A 22,958-nucleotide genomic window follows, 5' to 3' on the forward strand; every position below is an offset into this window, starting at 1 on the left:
TTTCTCACTTCCTAGAACTTTTGGTCTGAGAAGTGACTTGGATGCACGAGCTGTTTAAAAGTCCTGCTGTCTTCCCAGGAAAGCAGTTTCCAAGCAGCTCACAGGCAGGTTTAGGTAGACTATGCTGGAGCTGTCCAAAATTACCCATCTCAGTTAGCACAGACTTTACCTTTAGGTTATCTGGCCGCATTTATTAAACGAGGACAAAAAGCCCCTCAGACAACACTTCCACTAATCACCTGCACACTGACTCTAAACACACCAAGCCACTTCTCCTTATGGTGTCTGCGCAATGGTCTCTGCATCGTAGTGCAGACCATTTGACAAAGCCATCAGCCTTTCCCAGTTCTATTAGTTCCTAAGAAAAGGCTTAATAAAATTAACACCGGAGCCTCCAGCTTTCTTGGAGCTCTTACAAAAGGTATTAGAACCAAAAGAGATTGAGATGAGAGGCGATTACACGCACCACTCTTGCAAACTGGTACAAAGAGTTCATAACACAAGCCTTGCTGCACTTTCTGCTTCCCTGCTGCCTGCCAGCCCCGTGGGCATGCTCCCACTGCACCACTCCAGCACACCGCGCTCCCAGAAATGCCATCTCATCCAGCGGGACAAGGACATCTATATAACACTCATTGAGTACACTTGAGTGAAAAAAAGGTGAACTTTTGTCATGTCGTGTACAAGTATTTCAAAGTATTCACAGCCACAAGATTGCTGGGAGGAGCTCCGCAAGCTGCGTGATGAATTGAAGCAATCACAGAGCCAGCAGAGACCCCCTGCCTGGGCTGCCTGTGGGTCCCCACTGGTATTTTCTGTGCAGAAAGATCTTGGGAGACTGCTTCAGGTAGGAAAATAGTGAACAAATTATGCCTTCCCCTCTATAATTTCAGCATTGCCATGATTTAGCCCCAAAATGTAAGTGCATCACATACCTAGAGGAGTTTAGACTTGAAAAGATATCTTAAAGCAGACATCTGTATGTCTAGGCCACTTCTTGGGGATTTTTCAGTACTCTGCAGAAAATACACGCAGCTTATGTAATTACATGGCTATATTTACATACTGGTGAGTACTCGACTGTCATCTCAAATACAGGAATAAATCTGAGTTTCTAGTGTCACTGACAAGTCCTTGGAATAATCTTCTGCATTTGTTTTTTTATGAAGCTTTCAGAGTGAAACGAAGTTTCACACAAATTCACTAACTTCAGTGAAGAAGGGAGAACACTTCTTTCCATTAGAACATAATGTAAAATTTGACTGAAAAATAGCAGGAGGAAATGGCTCTTCAGGAGATCTAGCCCCTTCTACTTTGGGCATGTACACTGCTTTGGAAGGTCCCAGCTCACCTGTTTTTTACTTTGCAACCTAGCTGGCTAAACAGAATTGCCTCTGCAAAGTCATATGAAAGGACCAAATAGTGAGTTTTGGTCCAGGGCTTCAGTTCAGCAGTGGTAATGAATGACTACATTTATGTCATCACTGCTTGCCTCTTTAAAACTTATGTGTTCCCTGCACGAGCAAAGACTCATTCTTAACACTGTAAAGTGAAAAATTTCTAGAAGTACTTTCACAGAAGTACGTACATGTAGAAATGCTGTCAGTGAATTTTATCTCCTCTTACAGGAATCATTCAAATTCTACAAAAATTATTATCTAAACACAGCAAAGAAAAAACTTATAATTAATTGCAAGATCTCTCCATTTTATACCTCATACAATTAATGCTTTTCTTAAACTTCAGTTGCAGATACATCTATTCCCATTACTACATGCAGAAAGCCTATGGATAGCATTATTGTTAGAAAAATTTTAACAACATGAGTTTGCCCTTCTTGCTTTTGCATACCTAACTGAACAAGCAGCAACATCTAGGCAATAAATTGATTTAAAAAATTATTAAATCCAAGGAAATGTTTTCAGGCATTGACAGTTGAGTCAGCCCAGCCATTAAGAGTCTGCAGCATCTTTCCAGGAACTCCTATTCACTCACCACACAACAATATCCTGTTCTCAAAAACTACCTGGGTAGGCACTGTGAACGTCAAGAACTATCACAGTTACTAGGAATTTAAGGGAATATTTTCATTAGTTAGTGCAGATAATAGCAGTTGAAAACATTTTCTCCTCTATTTTACATATGGAAGAAAAATTACATCAATTTGTTATGTGAAATTCACAGAAGCCTGTCACAGGAAAGGAGAAAAAATAAGTCGTAAGTGAAGGGAAAGGGATATAGCTGAAAAGACAAAAAAGACTAGCCAGGAAGCAGAAGTCACTTTCCTGCTGAAGTAGTCAGGAAAAGGTATCCTGTACTTTGGCAGAGAAGAAAGGGGTCCCAGACAGGTCTATGCACCCAGGTACAGCAGACTTCTTTCCTTTTGACAGACTCACATGGCTCCCTCCTTAGTCCCACTCCCACTACTCGGGGTCTGCATGGGCCCCCTGCCAACACAGTCCCTCCAGTCCCCAGTATGCCCACTCAGGCACAAAACAAACACTCAAGGACAAATCTTGAGCTCACCAACCTGAGTAAAAAAGGCCATTAACATTACCGAACGTCTTTTCTATGTGTGCATCTTGTCAGTTCTCCCCCTCAACAGTTATACCCCTGGCTTCTCTTTGACAGAAAAACGTAGCTGATTTCTCCCAATGTCCACATCCAGGAAAGGAACCTATGGATAGATCCACATACTTCAGTGACCCTCCGAGGCCAGTGACATTTTGTGGAGTTTTCATCATCAGATGAGAGCCCAGCAACCCTGTGCATTTTCACAGCCAAGATTTGCTTCTTCTCCATTGGTGTATGGTATGTACAGGACAGTCCCCAAACTGAATAGCACCTTGTTAATCTGAAAGGAGAGATTTGTCTTCATTCAAGAAGCAGGGGGAATGGTGTTGCGGCATCTGGATTTTTAGGAGTCTCTTGGTGCTAGAAAAACAAAGATGAGCAAACACTGGTTGGCTCTTGCAGCCTGGAGCTTGTGATACAGTAGGGATATATTTTTCATTTTTAGTTCAACTGCAGCTGATTCATACAACCATGTTATTTCCCTCAGCTGTTGCAGAGAAACCAACAATTCCAGCAAAATCAATGAATCCATGCAGATTTGTTCTCTCTGAAAAGGCAATTAAGCTCCATCTTCCCCATTTTCCCTATGCATTCCCTAAGACACACACAACCGTAACAATCATAATTTTTAAAGAAGATACTAAAAACCTAGCTAAAAATGTGACAATCCACCACTAGTGCAGGTGCCCAGCCCTTGAGTCACCAAGGATCAGTTCACACAGCTGCTGCCACTAGTGCCTCGCAAGCCGAGTGACGTCTGGACTGTAAATGCTGCTACAGATCCAGCCTCAGACACTCAGGACGGAGACGGCAGGGTTTATATGCAGTGCAGATTCACCAGTCGCTTGTGGTCATAGCATAAGTTAATGTCATGGATTGCATACAGAACATGATGAGGGGGCAGCTGGGTGAAAATTGCTGTGCCCTGTGTGCTCTCTGGGCACCCCCAGGGTCGAAGCCATGGGCAGGGGTATGTGAGAAATAAGCATCTTCCTGCACCAGCTTTCTTCTCCGTAGCCCAGGCAACACCTGCAAAGATTAGAGCTGTTTCCCCATCTGGTCACTTCAAAGTCTGAAGCACTGTATTTCTACCATATTTCACTGTCTATCAGACAGCTCTTATGCCAGTTAGTAAGAGTCTGACTGTCATACAGTAGTCATGGATGAAGAGCAAAAATTGGCAATGTGGAAAAGGTGTAATACACAACTCCTAACCACTATTGAATCAGTATGCGTAACCCTTTACCACTAATTCAGATAGCAATGAATGAAAGGCCTTCGTGAAACACACTACAGAGTTAATAAATGTCAAGGAAGTTTTGCAACAGCAGAAACCACAAGTCTCATTTCACTTTCACATACATTTTACAAGAAGCTCACTGGAATTACTCTTAATTTACAGTTGAAATGACAATCGGAGCCAGCAATATCACAATCTGGTATAAAGAGTTTCTAGAAAAATTTGTTTTAAAGATAGGCTTCTCAGACACAGGAAGTGATAAAAATCATTTCAGTGTGTTATGTGTCCATCTGTCTTAGGAGGGAAATTTCAGAGTCCCCCTGTGTTTCAACAGACTCTTCCATTTCTTTTATTCATTTGTTGCACTTCAGATGTCTTAATTGAGTCCTTTTGACGCACCACCAGCCTTTTCTGCAGCTCTCTATCTTAAAAATAGGACATTTATAATAGTTAATATTTCAGAATTTTTTATTAAGTACTTATTAAAATCTCTACTTTCATTAAAGAAACTGTTCCCATTGAAGTAAATGGCAAAATTCCGGAGTGAGTATCATCATGCCCAAACTGATGTTCTGATGCCATTTTCTATTTTTAAATGTTAATAATGGAAAGATTTTGTACACCCCAAATATAAAAGCAATACTCATTATCTAAGTTTAGCTTAATTTCACTGTGAAACTGTTAAAAAGAAAACACCATCTCTATTCGTGTTGTGTCCCTTTCAATAATGTCTATTGAAAATAAATCCAATCACTTCTTGCCCCTCTCCCTCCATTCGGTACAATGTGGTGTCATTATTTCAACCCACACAAAGAACATTTTTATTCAGTGCCTAAGATACAAAGTTGGTAACTGCTGAGGCAACTCCTACATTCCTAAAACTGATATCCCGCTGTGGTCTGCTTTTCATTTCTGCAAGCCATCAGGAGCGTGGCCGAGGATTTCGTCTCAGGGCTGCGGACTGCCAGACCTCACCCCACCGCACAGGAACCTGAGCCCAGCAGTGCAGCCGCAGCCCGCAATCCTGGATGGGGGGAGCATCCAGGATGCTGCACTTTCAGCAGGGATGTTTCAGCCGCACGCATGCACAGCGTGGGCTGTGTGAGCTGTAACCCGCATTTCCAGAGCACATGAGGCATCGTCGCCAAGGCAGACCTGCATGGGCTAAGTACCTCCTCAGGTCTTGCCGCTCGTTCTCCTCCAACGAGGCAGTCTTCTGTTTCCTTTCGTTTTGTGCAATTTCTTTGTTAGCTCTGCAATGTCTTTGGGAAGGAGGATGCACAGACCAGTATTGCTTCAACTGCTCCAGTTTATGGTTTTGTTCAAGCTGATTAAGTCTGGATTTCCTAAAATGCTCAGCATTTCAAATATGCTCAGTTCCAAGACTTTGCCTCAGGCCTGCCTGCAAATGAAGAGGTCAGAAAGAAGTGTCAAGTGAAAATATCATTGCCATAATGCAGGATACCTCTTGGGGACATACACAGGAACAAAACTCTGGTTTAGATGGTCTTCCAACAGACATCCATCACATTTTTATCTCCTTCCTCTCTTATAAGGTGCTAAAACATTATAACTTCTCCAGACATTGTGTGGGTAATTACCTTCAAACAATACTTTGGAAATAGAGTGGGGAGGGGAAGCCTTGGAAAAGCTGTAAATCCCAACTCATATTTTATTAAGGAAAGAGAAATATTGCTCATATTGAAGTGTTGAACTACCTGAACTACCACCAGGTATCAGAGATCATGTTTTCCCTAAGTGGGTCACAGCACGCTTGGTAATACAGTCACTTGCAAAGCCTAAACATGCTGCAAATTATGACCTGCTTGTGCTGCTCAACAAGCATAGATAATTCTCCTAAGTCCTTGCTTGCAGCCTTAGTAGAAATCACCCCTCTGAAAACGCTAGTATTTTCAGTTTGTTCTTATTTCTTCCAGTTGGTGACCCAGTTTTGGAGTGGAACAGCACTTTTCTGAACTCGAATGAGTTTTTTGAACCAGGATTATGAGTCCTTCAGAAGACACCAACAGAGACTGCAAGACAGCGTCTGAGAAATGTTGTGCCTGTGCCAGAACAGAAGACAGCATCCTGCCTGGCATGGCCAGTTCCCGCGCCAGCCCACCCAGCAGCTGCATCTCACTGGCCACCCCACAAGCTCACCTCGAGGAGGACAATCCTGCTTTCCAGAGGAAAGCACCAGCACAGGCGAGGGTTCTGCTGGAAAGGAGCACAAGATCCTGCAGTCATGACTGTTGCACCAGGAATGCATTTAGGAAAGGAGTGCTGGAGGTGCTGTAAAACCAGCTAAGGGAGAGCCATATCCGTATTTTAAACAACTGGCACACACACATTGACCACAAAACCCTTCAGAGAGCAGGAGTAGCTCTTGATCGTGTGGCAGACCTTCATTTCATGTGAAGCATTGGCACGCCACTGGTTTGAGAGACAATTCGCCAGTTACACAAGGTGCAGGTCTGGCCTTACGCATCTGCAGCAGGTTTGGGGGTTTTTTTTCCTAATGCCGGTGACAAGAAGCAAGTGTTCCTCTAGAAAAAAATTTCATGGGTTGCCAGAACACAGCAATTGTCTCCTAGTTTTCTGAGCAATTTGACTGATCTCTCTACAATGTTTTTCATAAAAGGTATTTACTAATTTTCCACACATTTCCAAATAGGTAACTCTATCCATTACCCATATGCCAAGCATCAGACTGCAGCAGCTGGTTGGAAAACAGTTTAATCTCTTTCAGACAGCTTAAAATCCATGGCTTATAATTGTATAAAGGTACAGCCAGGCAAGATGTCATCAAAATGTTAACTTCAAGGCAAATGGGATGTCAGATGACATCAAGGACTCCTCAGATTTCCAGGACACACTCCAAGGAAATCCCTTGTTTGTTTGATGTCATTCCATAGCAAAGCATATTGGCACCAGGGCACGTCATGTGAAATGTAAGCCCCCTCCAAAGTGCCTCCTGGAAAAAGCTGTGTTGCTTCTCAAGCTGACGTGAATATCGTACAGCATATGCGGTGATGAATGGATAGATCACAAAAAGTCGACACAGTCAGGCAGCAAACAGCTAGAGACCACCCAAGGGCGGGAGGACTGCTGCTCTTGCAGAGGCCCGGACTGAAGGGCTGAATTACCACCATAACACTTGTTCTTCGTGCTGTTAATTACTCCATTTCAAAGGCAGTGTCCAGGGTGGGACTGGCATGGAACTGGCTTTAGCTTATCTACTTTCTCTAGCTTTTATATGCAACACTTGCCCAGCTAGAGGAGAAGAGTCTGTTCCAGCTTCCACTTTTGGTGGCAGCTGTTAGCAAGAGCTTCAGAAGAATGTGCAAGAATTCTCACAACCTGCAGTTTAATAGCAACTTTCTTACAGGAAAACTTACTCTTCAGTATCAAGCACCTAGAATTTGGTTTATTACAGAATTTATTTTTTGATGACCCCAAAAAACCTCAGCTAAAATCCTCATTGTTGCCCATATTATTTATGACAAGTCCCCCCTAGTTTGTATCACTCAAACTTTCTCTCTGGTCCATCCAAAACTAAACTGATAAAATATTTTTTTTCTTCATCTTTGAGTCTCCAGATTCTCCCTTTGGGTTCTCTTTCCCTAGTGGAAATCTGAAATGTTGCATTGTGTAACTCTCCTGTTCCCTCTTACAGAATTTCATGTTCAACGTTCTATTAAAGCAATGAACAACTAAATTTTCCAGTAGTAACACCACTGTGTGTCAATAGTGCTAAGAATTTGAAACCTCAAGAAATGATCTGGCCAGGAACAGAAGCAGAAGTTAAAATCTTGAAATGTTCACGAACTGATAGTGTGGAAAATACACCAAAATAGAGCAATAAAAAATTATCTTTTTTTTTAATTCACAGAACATGTTTTAGTTTGAAGGTTCTCACTTTTCAATTATATCTTAACAAAAGTTTCAAAATACTTCATTTATAAAGTTAAAAACCACATGCTTTAAAAGGTTCTCAGCTTTAAAAAAAAAATAAAATAAACATTTTAAATACACAGATCATCAGAACAAGTCTGTCCTTAAAAGCAACTTAATTTTCCTAAAAGAGCCCTCTCTAGTGAAAAAAAATCAACTTTTCTCTTTTTCAAGTTTACCAGACTTGGCTCTCCCTCCTCCAGCTTGGCAAGATACTAATAGCTTCAAAAATACTTGGTCTTTTCCTATTTACTCTATCATTTATCTATCATTTTATCTACCATTTTAGGTGTTCCCAAGCCACTATGGCTTAACCTTGCCCAGGTGAAGGATGTCTATGAATATACTGCTGAAAATTGCATCCTCCATCCCTGCCTTATGATTTGCCTGCAGTTGCTGTGGCTGAAATTTAGGTTGGAAGCTCTTTGCATGGAGACTGAGCCTTCCTGTCCAGGATCGACCCAGCCTCGGCGAGCGAGCTGCACAGACTCGGTGTGGCCACGACCTCCTCATGCACCTGCCAGTGTTAGTGGGGACACGGCCCACCCCTTTAACAGCCTTAGTAAATGTGTGTCTGATGTTGTGCGTAAAGTCTCAATATTTCCTCTCAGCACTATAAAACAGCAAAATATTGTTCTTATTGTTCTTATAGTTAATAACAAAGATAATATACTTCAGATGATTCTTTGAACTTTATTGTTATATTCAACTAGATAGCTTCTAAAATAATTGTGGAATTGTGATTTTCTTTCCATCTGAAGATTTCACACTTCCTTTTCTCCTCTTTAAAAAACTCTTTCATGGCACATGTTTGCTATTGCTCCTTTCAGCCTGCATCCAGCCTATTCCTTCCACAGCTTGAAGTCCTTCACATTCTCGATTATCTCCCTGGACTTCCTCAAACTCCTACAATAACTATGATGCAAATTAACATTAAAAGGAAAACAGGACGTTAACCATGGCAGCCTGGAGTTCCCACCATGCCATCTGATCTTTCAGAGTCCCACAGCTCTCAGGAGGGGAATTAACTTTTGAGTGGATTGAGCGCTGATGATTCGTGAGACACTTTGGGTTTCCCAGCCCTGACAGCCCAGCTGCTGGGAAGGGTGTGTGTGTGAACTTGGTGATGTTTAGGGAGGATGACTCAGAGCTGCAGGAGGGCCAGACCTGGGGCTGATGCTCAGCCTTGCCATCTCCATGCAGAAGATACTGCACAGCATGACTCAGCCCAGTGCTGCTCTCCTTCAGTGTGTGCCACTGTTACATCTCCAGGCTCATGTGATCCTGATGCAATTCCAATTACATCACCCACATCATGTAGCAGCTCAGCAAAATGACTGAAGATAACAGTAAATAGAGCTAAAGCAAAAAAAGCAGATTTCGATTTTTAGTCACTGGTAAGGAACTTTTGAGGTTAACTTAAAACTTACCAGGACCACTCTCTTGTGCGAGCCAGGCTCTGCGATTTCTTCGTGATAGTAAGGACATGCAACTATTAACCTCCACTCCTACTTACATATTCTTTGGCTTGCATTCTTTGTTTTTCAGTTTAAACTTATCTGAGGGAAGGCTGGGAAGATAAGAGTGGTTTAGGATTAACCCCACTGCTGCAGCCCCCATGCTGCAGCCGGACTGGCTCCCTCCATGGTCTGTTCAGAGCTGAACTATTGTGACCTGGAATGGGAAGCATATCAGGTTAGGGGTCTCCCTAGATCATGAAAGCAAAGTACTTCATGGAAAGTCCTTGCAGTGTAGATGAATTCTCTTTAAGAATGTGCATATTCTTGCCTGCATACCCTTTTTTGGTTTTTGGTTGTAAGCCGCAAGCCAATGCAATAAACAAACCTCTTTTCATCACTGGGCTTTGGACCAGGCTTGATAACAAGTTAAAATCAGGAAGGGCAAATTGCTGCATGTTTTAAACCCATCTCAAAAACACAAGATCTAGGTGTCCTAGACCAAATATTGCTCATTTTACTCATAATGGCAAGGCCACAAATTTCAAAGCAATTAAATGCACCAATAAAGTTCACAGGCTTTGACCAGAAAGGTTGTTCAATGAATTACAACTTAGATTAAACTCTCCCTCAGTTTGCTACATCTCATGCTGCAATTGCACCTAAGATAAATAATCTTGCTTAGCTAATATACATATCTCATTACTATGCCTGAGATGAAAACAGAAACTACACGTGCACTAAGCCACACCTACCCCAAGCATCTGTATGACAGCATGGTATGCAATAGCTTATAAATAAAATCATAGTCATCTTCAAGACATTAAACACGTTTATTGAGTTGACAGGAAATGCATCTTTAGAATAACTTCACCTGACAATAGTCTTCATGGGCCTAATTAGCTATTCTTTCCACTAGAAGTAACAATTCCCTTGCAAATTTTCTAATTAAATCTGCAGCAGCTTGGAAGAGTATTAGCACAGCAAAGATTTCCTGTAAGGAAGCCTACTGGGACGCTGCCAGTGACCTTATCCTAGTTGTCAGTTGAACCGAGGACTATGTAACGCATTATGCAATTCGGGCGAAATCACCCTCGTGGCTGCTCACAAGGAAGCACAAGCCCTGATGAGGGTAAAAGTCAGGGAGAAAATACCTGCAGTCCCTTACTGGGTAATAGAGCCTTTTCTATCCTTTTCTAGAGGTATAGTGAAATTTCAAGCTCATCTGAAAGATGAGATTAACTGAAAACATAATAATGAACATATAAATTTACTATTCACAGTTCTGAGCACACATTAAGGTATACATATTACCTTGTCCATATCTTCCTTTAGGTATACTTAAAGCAGTAGACTGTTCTACTGTACACTGCAGTCAGTAGGGAACCTCAAGCAAACCACCGATGAGATTGCAGAGTGCACATTCTCATACTTGCATGGCGTCCATATAGTCCTCAAACAGGGAAAGAAGTACCGTTAAACAGATAAATAAAAGACCTCTGAACAAGCCTCTCTCTTTTATTTTTCTCATGAGCCATAAGGTAGGAAAATTCTTAGCATAGGAAAAAGGACTGCAAGAGATGTCAAAAAAAGTTGCCAGTGAGGGGGGCCATCAATAATGCAGACAGTGTGTATATTGATCTGTGAACCCACAGCTGTCAGCTCCAGTAGGCAATGTTGTTTCATTTGTTCCAAAAGTATTAATTCTATGACAGGGGATCCTGCAGACTCTCTCCTCTCTTCTTCCAGGCGTAAAGATATTTGTAACATTCTTAATGATTGTGGTGTATCATGAGTGATGCCCCAGCCCTCTCAAGATGTTAGTACACTCAGCCAATTGTCTCATACTGGTAGTAAGACTTTCCTAGTAGTAAGACTTCCTAGTACTTGCTGCTTTCAAGTATCTATTACAATTTTAACTCATTTTCTAGCAAAAGTAGGCCTGAAGAACAGATTAATTCCTTCTTTTCTGAAGCTAGCTTCTATGTGCTTGAGGATCTTTATCAGGTCTCCCTTCAGTCTTTTCTTCCCTCTCAACTAAGCCACTCCAGTTCTTTAAATTTGTCCTCACAGGTGATATTTTCTAGACCTTTGATCCATCTCGTTGCTTTACTTTGCATTTTATATAGATGTTTATTTATTTATGGAAGTCCAGTGTCCAAATCAGGACACAGCACCCCAGCTGCTTGTTGAACACAGCTGTCATGCGTCTTGCAGATGACAGACCCGGTCAGATATTTCTATGTGATGTTTACCTTTTACACAACAGAATGACATTGCTGACTCATCTTCAGTGTGAGATCTACTATAATCACTTGGACTTTTCCCACAGAATTGCTTTTAACTTTGTTTTTCCCCTTCCTAGATTTATTCCACGTGACTATTCCCACATCCTCACTGACTGCAGTGCCCTCACTGAATTGCATCTTATTTTTCAAACCTGTATCCAGTTTGCTGTGATATCATGTCAAGCTGTAATCCTGTCCTTCAGTGCAACTCTGGCTCTTCTCCGTGGAGTGCCATGTGAACATATGCAGCATACTCTCTACTCCACTTTACAAATAATTCAGAGAAATATTGAACAGAGCGTGAAGCAGGACAGGCTGCAGCAAAGTCACACCCTTCTGGCTCAACACAAAGCAGCGAATCAGTATGCTTTGAATCTAGTTTCCCATCAGCTGAGCACTCATTTTGGGGCAGTTTTGCCAGATTCTGTCCCCTCAGCTTGTCTATGGGGATGCCACCTGGGTGTCAAGCAGTCCTGCTAAGATCAAGCAAGCCGACTGCTATGCACAAGGCCTGTCACGATGTCAGGGCAGGAAACTAATCAGATTTGGAATCATTTGTCCTGAGCAAATTCATTTTGGCTGCTACTCGTCCCGGTATTTATCTTCTTGGTGTTTTCAAACAGTTTGAGTACTTGTTCCAGTACTTTTCTGGGAATTGAAATTATAGTCAGAGCTGATAATGCCAGTCTCCTCCTCTTTCTCTCTTTTAAAGCTATGCGCTATCATTACCTGTCACAGTCCCCTGCCTTCCCCAGGTGAGGACAGACATTCCCAAAGATGACGGCTCTGTGCTGGCCTCAGCCAGTCCTCCAGGTTCAGGTCCGCTCCAGACAAACTGGAAATCTCTGCCTTACCTAAATATTCTCTAGTTTAGTCTGTCCTCAACACTTATTTCCCTACTGCAGAGTCAGCTGGCCTTTCTGGTAGAGAGTGAACCATAACAAGCATCAAACGTTTTAGCTGTGTCAGCACCATCTAGCTTTTTCTTCCCACCCAGTGATGGATTACAGCTTCTCTCACTCTGCCTCTTACCAGCACTGCCCTTACAGAAGGCTGCTCAGTACTCTATCCTGTCTTGGTCCACAGATTGACTGTCTTTAATTCATCCCTACATCTTCATGCTTTTCCCTCATACCCATTCTTAGTAGCCTGAACAAGTTTGCAGCTCTTACATCTCCCCTTCTATAGTAAAGATTTAGATGATGTACTTGCTACACTTTCCAGCCTCCCACACTGGCACACGTTGAACCTGCACCTTTAACATATTTCATTTACAGGACTACCAGCTCTCCTGAATATTTATTTTTTCCCCTTTAAACACATTTTCTATGGGATCTTTTCTGCATATATTCCAAGTTCACTGTCATCTGGTTTTCTAAAAGTCTGTTGGTTTTGCCTCCTTGTTCTGCCTCTCCCATAAGTGAATGTTTTGCTGATCATTCTCACCCAAAATGCTGGTACGGTCCTGTTCTCCGATAGTTACTCCCGCTCGATTGCAATCATCACATCTAAAAGAGCCTTCCCTTTGGGTGTTTTTTCTACCTTTCACATTAAGCAGTCCACAGACATAGAATATAGTTAATGATGCTATAAGTTATACCCCATTATACTTCAGAGAATTGGTTCTTATCCCTCTTACATCAGCCCCTGCTCACCCTACAACCCACACCACACAAAAGTCATTTCAGCATCTCACCATGCAAAAAATCTCCCCATTAGCTTCAGGATAGTTCCCAAAATGTATTAGTCTGAGATAGGCAAATTAGCCTCATGACTTTTTTGTTTGTTATACATACCTACTGACCCAAATTTGGCTATTTTTTACACTAACACTGAGACAAAGACTTTTGCCATCAAAGGCATTGAGCTATGGGTATCAATAACACGAGCAGAGAATAGAGTGATATTTGGCACACCTGTACCCCTTTGGCATGGCTGTGGCTCTGTTGGTCACTAAAAGCTGCAAAAATGACATGTCTATGAGACTGCAGTTCTCAATGTTACTTTTTCTATGTACTTATGGGATACACTAGTGAAACAGAGGGTAAAATTGAAGCTAACAGACACTATCACAAGTCTGTGTATATCACATAAGGACTAGAGCCTATGTACATGTATTTCTTCTTCTGATGTGGTTACGGGCTTTAAAGCTGTGCCTTCTGACTATGTCTTTAAAGCATGAGTAAATTGGAAACAGGCCTGATGCTGCAAAGTATGTTCTCATTTGCAAACCTCAGTCCAGTTGAAGTGGATTGTGCTTTTTTAGGAGAGTGGTAGATAAACAGACATCAAACACAGTGTGAGAATAGCTCTGGTGCGCTTCTGAAAAGAAGCGAATTGAGATCTCCTACCTCCCCGCAAGTAGGGAAATAAAAGTTGCAGGAACAGAAATTGCAAATTCGTATGCTGTGGTAAGATTTCAAGGAATATATTCATACGGTCATTTTTCTTCAGTGTAAAAAGTGGTGGGGTTTGGCTAACAATGAGAAAACATCAAACTATTCCAGTTCGTGTTTTTTCATACTTCAAAAAAAAACAGCCTGCCATTTCTATTTTTTATTAGTACTGGTCTGCACATGTGCTAAAATTTACCACCTAGATCGAACATCATGGTGGACCTCATGAGAAAAATCAGTGTAGTAGCCAAGAGCAGGTGAGATTTGTGAGATCATTCTAAACTCCAAAAGAAGTCAATTTATTTTGTGTCGTGTTGTTTAGATTTACAAGAGGGCCTATTTATAATGACTCTCTCATGCACCACAAATTGGGTTTTATTAAATAAGTACTTGCATGTCCTTATGTTAGTTATATTTAGTTCTCATGCATTCATTTCGTGAATAATCTTAAACAAAGGCCACTTGGTTTGTCGCTGTTCCTCTTTGGACTATAGAAAAACCGACAGGTTGAGCAAAACACCAAGGCCCTGCAATATGTCAGTTTGTCTAAATAACTGCTCCCTTTTCTCTTGAATACTGAAGCAATGGTTTGCCAGTACCTCCTCAGAAGGGTAGAAAATTGCATCTCTAAAAATGCCAGGTACAGAAGCCAGCCGTTCCTGGGAGGCAGGTGGTCCAGCATCCCTGGAAACTGAACGGAAACTGCATGTCGACACCTCAGAAACTCCCCTGGCGAATCAAAGCATTCGACGGCTTTGACGGGTGCCTCAGAAATGGACCGAAGGGGCAGTTTCTCTCTGGAAGGCACCAGCCAGGCTGGCTGTGGCGTACGGGTAACGCGTGGCAGGCTAGTCCTCAGGACTACCATCTGGCGTCGCGCAGCAGCAGGGGAATTAAGACAATTAATGAAGGAATACTTCCTTTTAAGGTTCCTGGAGTGCTTTTTTCTTCTCCAGCCAAAGTAAATTTATTAACTCCAGCACCTGGCCAGATGCCAGTTTGGAAACTACCCTGTCGTCCGACTGGTGTTCTCCCTCCAGAGTCAACTGTGTGCAGAAAATTTGTTCATTTCGTGCTCTAGACCCTGACCCTGGAAAGATATCTGACTGTGCAGATGCTGACATTGCACCAGGAACTAATGAGGTAAATGGAGTGTGGCACAGCTGCGAGGACTCACAAGGGCTTATTTTCTTTCAGATGTAGGGTACATGGCTGTTGCCTGAGGCACTTGTGCCATGTTCCCTTTAGTGGTCATCACTTGTCCTCAAAAGTACTGCGTTCATTGCTGGATATGTTGATTCCTTTGCAATAATCCTGCAAAACATCCCTTCAAATCAGAGTCAGCATCACCTTTCTCTTTGGCAATGGTGGTACTAAACACGTTCTGCTATACTCACACTGGCCACACATTCTTCAAGACAAAATATTTTACATGCAAAAATTGATGCATTATCTTCTGTTACTACAGCAACCCTAATTCCTGCACATTAGGATTCATGTCGGTTTAGAGAGCTGCTGCTTTTTGACAGTGTCAGTTTAATGCTATGCTTGAAGCTTCTTGACACTTCCATAATTTTGCTATTCATTAATTACATGGCTTCAGAGATTACGTTCAATAAAACCTATGTGATATGTTTTTACTGACTGCACAGAGCAGCAAGGCAATACTTTTTGTCTGCATTTCAAGTGCAAACACTCCAAACTGTCTAGAACTAGACATAATAGTTTGCAGAAAAGATGCATGTCATCTCGCTTTCTGAGGATGAAGTTTGCACTCAAAATTCTGCAAGTACCAATCAAAACACTCACACATTACTGTGACAATAGCTTTCCTTTAGGAGTGGGGCTATTAAAATTTGTTTGGACATTGTGCCTTAGTAATGAAACCCTGGATCCAGGTCCCAGCGTTGTACTTGAGACTGACAGGATGTCCCAGAATCTGCCCTGCCATGCACCCACCCACGGCGCAGTGCCAACGGGGGGGGTGGGCAAACCGCCTCCTTCCCCCTCTGTGGCACGTGGCCATGGGGAATGCTTTGCCACTCAGGCAAAACACACATGAAAAGAATGAAATATCACTGCGGGTTGCAGAAGTAAGTAAAACCTGATTTTGATTTGAGCTTGTTTGTTCTCTAAAGCCTGCTGTTCCTGAAAGTGAACTCCGGGACAGGTACAGAGAGTGCTGCTCCAGCTGGCCTGGACAATCTGCCGGTGCACTCCCCTCTGAAGGGCATGCTGTCACCCTGTCCTGCTGTCACCCTGTTCCTTCACACCTCCTACTCACAGAGTACCAGCAATGCGCATGCAAATATGGGGCGTGAAGAAATGTCACTTGAACACTAGCTGAAATCATCAAGCTCCTTCAAACACTCAAATATAAGGAATAAAGCTATTTGGCTGTAGATCACAGTGCTTAGTGAACAGAAAACCTTTTGGGCAAATATCACCTGATCACAAAGTGAAGTCAGTAGTCTGTAAATTATGCTTTATGATCCAGGGTGTTCTATGCCGGCACATAACAGATTTATATTTTAAGTGCTTAAAACTGTATGCTTACTTGACATAAAAATTAGTATTCCACATCAAAGGAAAACAAACACTATACTTCTGTAGTCATCTGTCTCACTGCAGAGGGGAAATCTTACTTTTACAAAGAAACAGCATATGGTATAGTCCCAGTCCAAAGAAGTGCTCAGCAGCAGTCAGTGCAGTTTACTACATGGAGAAGCAGTTCATCATGTGCCTATGTCCATCACATTCAGGGAGTGCACAAAAAATTATATGCAGAGGTACAGGATTACGTTACCATGCCAAAAACTCAGCTAGCAACTGGGCATCCCAGGAGTGATGTTGTGAACTCAGTGCTCTCCCCCATCTCACTGCGGCTCCAGGTCCAGGGCACATCCAGGGACCAGGGCAGACATTCCCAAGCATGCAGCATAACAAGCCAGAAGCCAGTATGGGGAGGTTGGTTTAGAGGCACGTATCTAAGATGTTCCTGTGGGTGTCTCTGATCATTGACCATCAACCATCAGAATCACCAGTGAAATCAATGTTGTGGAACACGGGTGTCTTGCATGCAAAAGATAATGCATAACACAAGCATTGTTTACAAATGCTGTAAGCTAAGAAAATGTTCCTACTACTCAGACTTACACCTCATAGCAAAATATCCAAGCTTTTGACAGAAAATCCAGTATTGTTCTTTTTCCCAAGTTGGGACTTCACAAGAAAGAAAGATTTTGACAGCTGCAGATTTCACACATGTCAAAGGCACAAGCCCTGCTCTTACAGATAGATTGCACAGAAATAGCCTGTTGTTAAAAGACAGAAAATTAAAGGAGCCTTTAATAATGCAAAATCTCTGACAGGCTTCTTAGCCCAGGGCTGATACCTTGAGTTTATGTCCTCTAGTAATTCCTGGACTCATACACTGGCTTACAGCAAGTGACCACAGAGATCTCAGGGAGAGGAAGGGCATTAACCTAGTGGGGCCAACTATCTAGTTTAATAATAAGAAACATGTAAATATTCTTCCTTGCTGTAGAAGACTTACAGCAGCAATGCAAGCACACACACATAACTAATTTCCATTACTGCATAAATAATCCCTTTCTAGCTCTATCTGAAATTCTATTTTGAAAAATTTCTTTTCATTTTAAGTGCTAAACCATCGGCTATTTTTCATCTTTACAAAATAAATCAGCTCTAGAAATCTTTTTAAGATGAACACTTATTGACAGCAACTTCCAACTACAAAGATCAGTCACCTAGAGATGATCAAATGATTTTATATGATTTTGTATAATTTTGTGAAAGCTGCCCTTCCTAAATTGGTAGGTTAGTTGGATGTTTGAACACTTTTAAAAACGTGGGTTCTAGTCTGACTTTAGACATCATGAGCAGGAGTAAATATATCTTTGTCTCCTCCTTGCAGATTTGCCCCTTACAACTCCATAGATTAGCTTTTATTCTCAGGGGTTGTTTTGGAAATTTAGTACATAACTGCAAGAACAAGGAAATCCCCATTCAAAAGAAAAGAAAAAAAAAAAAAAGAAAGTGGAAAGAAATCTTCCACACAGGTTAAGCAAGTACTCACGAACATTAAAAATAACAAAAAGGAAATAATTAGGCCTCACTTGTTTCATCTAAAAACTAAAAATACCACTGCTTCCATTTGCAAAGACTTATTAAGAAATATTTTTGTGATCCTAAATTATCTGCAGTTACTACTGTAAAGCAGGCAGCCACATATACCACATCATACAATGTCATGCAAGTGCGTGTCTCTTCTTACAAACATAATGAAAACTAATGCACACCTGCAGAATCAGAGACTTCAGGTTTGGTTCATACTCCTCTGCACAGTACATCAGCAGTGCTTTTAGGCATGGCATTAGGAAAAGAAACCCTATACCCTAAATTTCATGACCTAGAGTCAAATTAATCACAAGTGTGTAGGCTCCAAGCTGCCAAAGTTTTGATTTCAAATTACTACGTGCACAACTTCGAATACGACCCTTGTTTACTGCCGCAGATGTCAGCTAGTAGCTGTGTTGTGTTTCAGAGGGGACTTTTCTGTCACCAGTTTGGCAGAAGTCCTTGCAGATATCAGGGCACATGCAGCCAGAGACAGTGTTTGTCAGGTCAGAGATTTCCCCCAACAGCCTTTTCTTTCCTTCAGCCCTACCCAGATTTTTTTCAGCACCCCCTGGAGCTTTGAATCAGAACTAAAACCCCTCTGGGATTCCCCGTGCAAGCTATAAATTCCTGAGAAGCCTTTTATGCAGAAGTTTCGATGGCAATTTCTGCCCAGAAGGGAAGCTGGGATGGGGCTCAGCAGACAGCTGCTGGTCCCTGTACCTGCAGGTCTGCAGGCACTGGGTGCAGCCTCTGCCAGTCACACCACACTTCTCCCTGCTTCCCGACACTTCAAACAGGGCCATTGCGTGTTTGACAAGCAACATCAAATGTGGCAGGTGAGTTTCCCCAAGCCACTCTCTTTGATAACCTCCTCTGAATGCTTTCTGGCTCTGTATCCCCAATGAACACTCCTTTTTACCAGCGTGCAAAACCAATTTTGCCTTCACCTTTGGAGCCTGAATAGTCCTACTACCTTTTTTTCTTTTTTTTTTAGGTTTTTTTTTTTTTAATGCTTAAAGGGTCAAGGCCAAAAGGAAATTAAGATAACAGTAACAATTGTTTCCTGGTCCTGCTAAGAGGATGAGTTCTAAGGGTCTGAGTGCTCCCACAGAAATCAGTGCAAGCACTAGGGCTGGGAACTTACAGTGAGAACAACTCCAGCTTCATCGCTCATGGGCTGGTCTGTAACCTCTTGCTTTCCTTACTTAACTTCACTGACTATTAGAGAAAAAAGTTGTGCATTAAGAGACTTCAGGAAGATGCTGGGTAATTTCAAAGCAATTACAAGAGCATGCATGCTTAATTCGAGTGCTTTCCTGGAGTTACACAAGTGCTCGTAGCAATCTGACCCTCTGCATCCTGCAGGAAGCCAGAAAGCTTTGCTCGGGAGGCCAAACAGGAATGGCAATGTGCCCAGATGGCCGTGTTCATAGAAGCCCTGGAGAGCTGTTGACCTAGTGCACGACTCCAAAAGCTGTCCTGCTGATCATCATGCCTCCTCCACGGAGGAAACGGCGTGCAGCAGAAGAGGCTCATAAAAGCAGAGACAGTACCTGCGCTCCATACCCAGAACATGACTGGGCAAATGACATTTTCCATCCCTAACTTGTCATTTGCTGTGGGAGCCACGCAGCTGACAAGGCGAGAGGCCGGACTTCGTCCAGGGCCAGAAGGGGAATGCCACAACCCTGTCAGGTTTGTATTCCCCATGACTTGGCACAACTAAAATGGACGAGCACTGTCACCACCGTACAAGGAATTTTTGAAGTTATTCCTCACCCCATGGCCAGGCTAGGGATAAAAAAACAGTCTCGCTGAGTGACAGCCACCAAACCACTGCTGCTCCCACCGTGCCGTGAGCAGGGAAGTAGCCAGGCAGCGCCTGAGCTGGTGCAACAGCATGTAAGGCTGGCACAGAGCGTGGCACTCACTGCTGTGCTTGTCCCAGCTTGGCAAAGCTCTGTGCCTGCCTCACCTGTATCCACATTTCTGGCCAAGATGAAACGCTCCCTTCTTGCCAGAGTAAATGGTCTGAGATGAGGTATCACTCATCATGCAGGCGATACCCAGCGAAATCCTTTCAGAAATACCTGCTGTCGCTTTGACAACAGAGTCCGAGCTGATCAGAAAGAAGAAATGCATTTCCATCTTAATCAAAATTATTAAAATCAGGTCCTCATTTAGGTATCTGCATAGACAAATTGAATCTAGCCCTGATAGTTCATTACAGATAAATCCTATGGGCAGTAAAGACCCCTTAAAGGAAAATTAGGGCAAGGGCTGAAAGTAGCAGGGCGTTTCCATGTGACCCCTAGGAGCCGTTATTTTTATCTTTCCTAATGCTTCTTTAAAAGCCTCTGGAGTCTGGGGCTTATCCTACATTTCAGTGAAAACACTGCATATGTGCACCTCATTTTGTACAGGGAAAAGGCACTAAACGAGCATGAAATGGCAGGTGAAACATATCTAACTCATTTAAACAAAAGTAATTAATTATCTAATGTAACAGGTATCTTAATGAGAAATCTGTGTGTTTTTAATAATTCCCCTGCTTAATCTCATAAAATCAAATATTTCATAACATGCTAAGGGCAAAAATGCACCATGACTTGCTTTGTTTTCCTAATTAAAGGCAGTAGCATAGATCCCAAATCAAACACCAGCATGATCAAGCCATGTGCTGTTCACAATGTACAACTGAGGCCCCACAGAAGTCAGCAGTGGAGCTAATTTAAGCACAGTAGCACTAGGAGAGAGCATCGTGTCCCCTCATCCCCATCCCAAGAAGCCTTGGCGACGGGAGGGGGTGGCAGAGCCCCAATGCATCTTGCAAATCCCCAGGCCAGAAGAGAGGACCCCAGTGGCTCCTGGGCAGTCCCTGGGCTTTGCAATGGGGATACGTGCTGGCCACTGCAGACAGAGCTCCCCTCCTGCTGCAGATCCCGTGCTGGGTTCCGGCTGGCAGCTGCGCAGCAGCAAGGCTGGGTGAGCAAAACTCCCTCTTGCTCATGCCCTGCAGTGATGCCCTGGCACGCTGCGCTCAGTGGCAACACTTCGCACTGTGGCATGCAAGGAGAACTGCTTCTCTCGGCTGAAATCAAATCAAGGTAACTGTAGTGGACTGTCAACCATATGGACACATCTCCCTGCCACCTGTTTCTCTGGAAGTCTCAAACTTGGGAGGCAGTGTAAATGATGAAAAAACTGCTTGCTGCTTTTCTGGGACGTATTATATGTTATAATTTAGAAGCAAAATGCAACTGTTTAGAGGAATCACAAGTCAATGAACGTTCAAATGCACACATGTTACATATTACCTTCTGTCTCCTCTACGCTTGCTCCACCTCCTAGCAGCAATATACCTTTTATATTCACAGAATCTCAAAAATTCACCTCTGACTCCCATAGCCCCTGGCCTCCCACATCCTCTTGTGTTTTCATGCACCAAAGATATCAGTCTTTTTCCTTTACCTTAATCATTTAAAGAGGACTCATCACCTGCATTTTTAATTGCTTGCGATGAGTAAAAGATGATGTATATAAAATCCATATTTTCTACATGTGACTGAGAACCAACAATATCTATTTATCCACTGCTTTACTATGAGGGAGAAAACTAAGTATTCCTTCAACATTTAATTTAGGGAGTAAAAATTCCTTAAGCATTATAGAACTGTGGGGCCAAGGTTGCTCCCAGTGCCATGGCACCAAGTCAAATCAGGCCCTGATGGTGGAAATGTGTGTGATAAATCAGGCTTAGATCCTATGGCAGTGAAGCCCTGAGCTTCTCTTCTTCTTCTTCCTTTTTCTCCTCCTCCAGTGTGAATTTCTTCCCTTCTTTTCTAATGTGATGATCATTACGGAGCATCCTGCAAATGGCTGAGCCATTCTCATCGTACCTCTGGCACGAGGAAGGTGCAGTCACCCCTCTGGTGAAGCTGGGATGCCCCTGAGACCATGGAGATTTCTTCCTAGGCACAAAAGAGCTGGTAACTCTTTAGAAACATTCTTTACTTTGATACCCACTCATGTCTTTGAAAAAAAAATTCTTTAAACTGTCATTTTCACATCAATAATGTGTAATACTATCCTGAGTTAAAAATCTGTCGTGATTAGTTAGCTACCTGCTTTTGTCAGACTGTACCATTTTCACTTGTTTTAAAAGCAAATATGAAATGCCTGGTCATAACACAAAGACAGTTGTGAGAAGAAGAAAACAATTACAAAAATGTTAATTTTGGATGTGTGCTAAGGGAATAATTTGCCAGTTGTGTCCTGTCAACACTGCTCAGCATTTATTTGGATGGTATCTGATAAAGCAGAAATGTCTCTCTTTTGGAACAATGGGGCCCGTTGATAGTGGTTGCACCAAAGGAAAATGCTATGTGTATTCCTGGCTCTTCTAACAGGTGGCTAAGAAGCAATGCCACTAGCGTGGCAGAATATTAGCAGCATTTGAAACTGGAACAAATTGCTTGATTAGCAAAGGGTAGTCACTTCAGACTTCTTTGTGTTCTTCACTGAAATTAGAGATTTTGATCCCTTGGAAAGCCAAGCACACTGCTGGAAATTAAATGGTCATTATAATTCTACACCCAAGCCTCAAACACCGACTCACTCCTACTGTCAACACAGATTATTTTGCCACAAGGTAAGAGGGAGCAGGTATGCTTGAGAATGAGTCATGGACCTTCTTCCAAAAAGCTCGTGCCCCTGCCTTCTCATAAACTTGAAATTAGAATTTTGGCAGGTTAAATCAGCTGAATCAATCCACCTACCCAGATATAAAGGGGGTGAAATGCTTCATACACTATTTGTATACGAAGGCATGACAGATGACATTGGCTAACTCTAGGAAATTCTGTAATTCAGTGCAACTAACAGTGAGAAGTATCCATTTTACCCT

Source organism: Nyctibius grandis, chromosome Z, assembly GCF_013368605.1.
Source record: "Nyctibius grandis isolate bNycGra1 chromosome Z, bNycGra1.pri, whole genome shotgun sequence".
In the NCBI taxonomy this organism is placed as follows: Eukaryota; Metazoa; Chordata; class Aves; order Nyctibiiformes; family Nyctibiidae; genus Nyctibius; species Nyctibius grandis.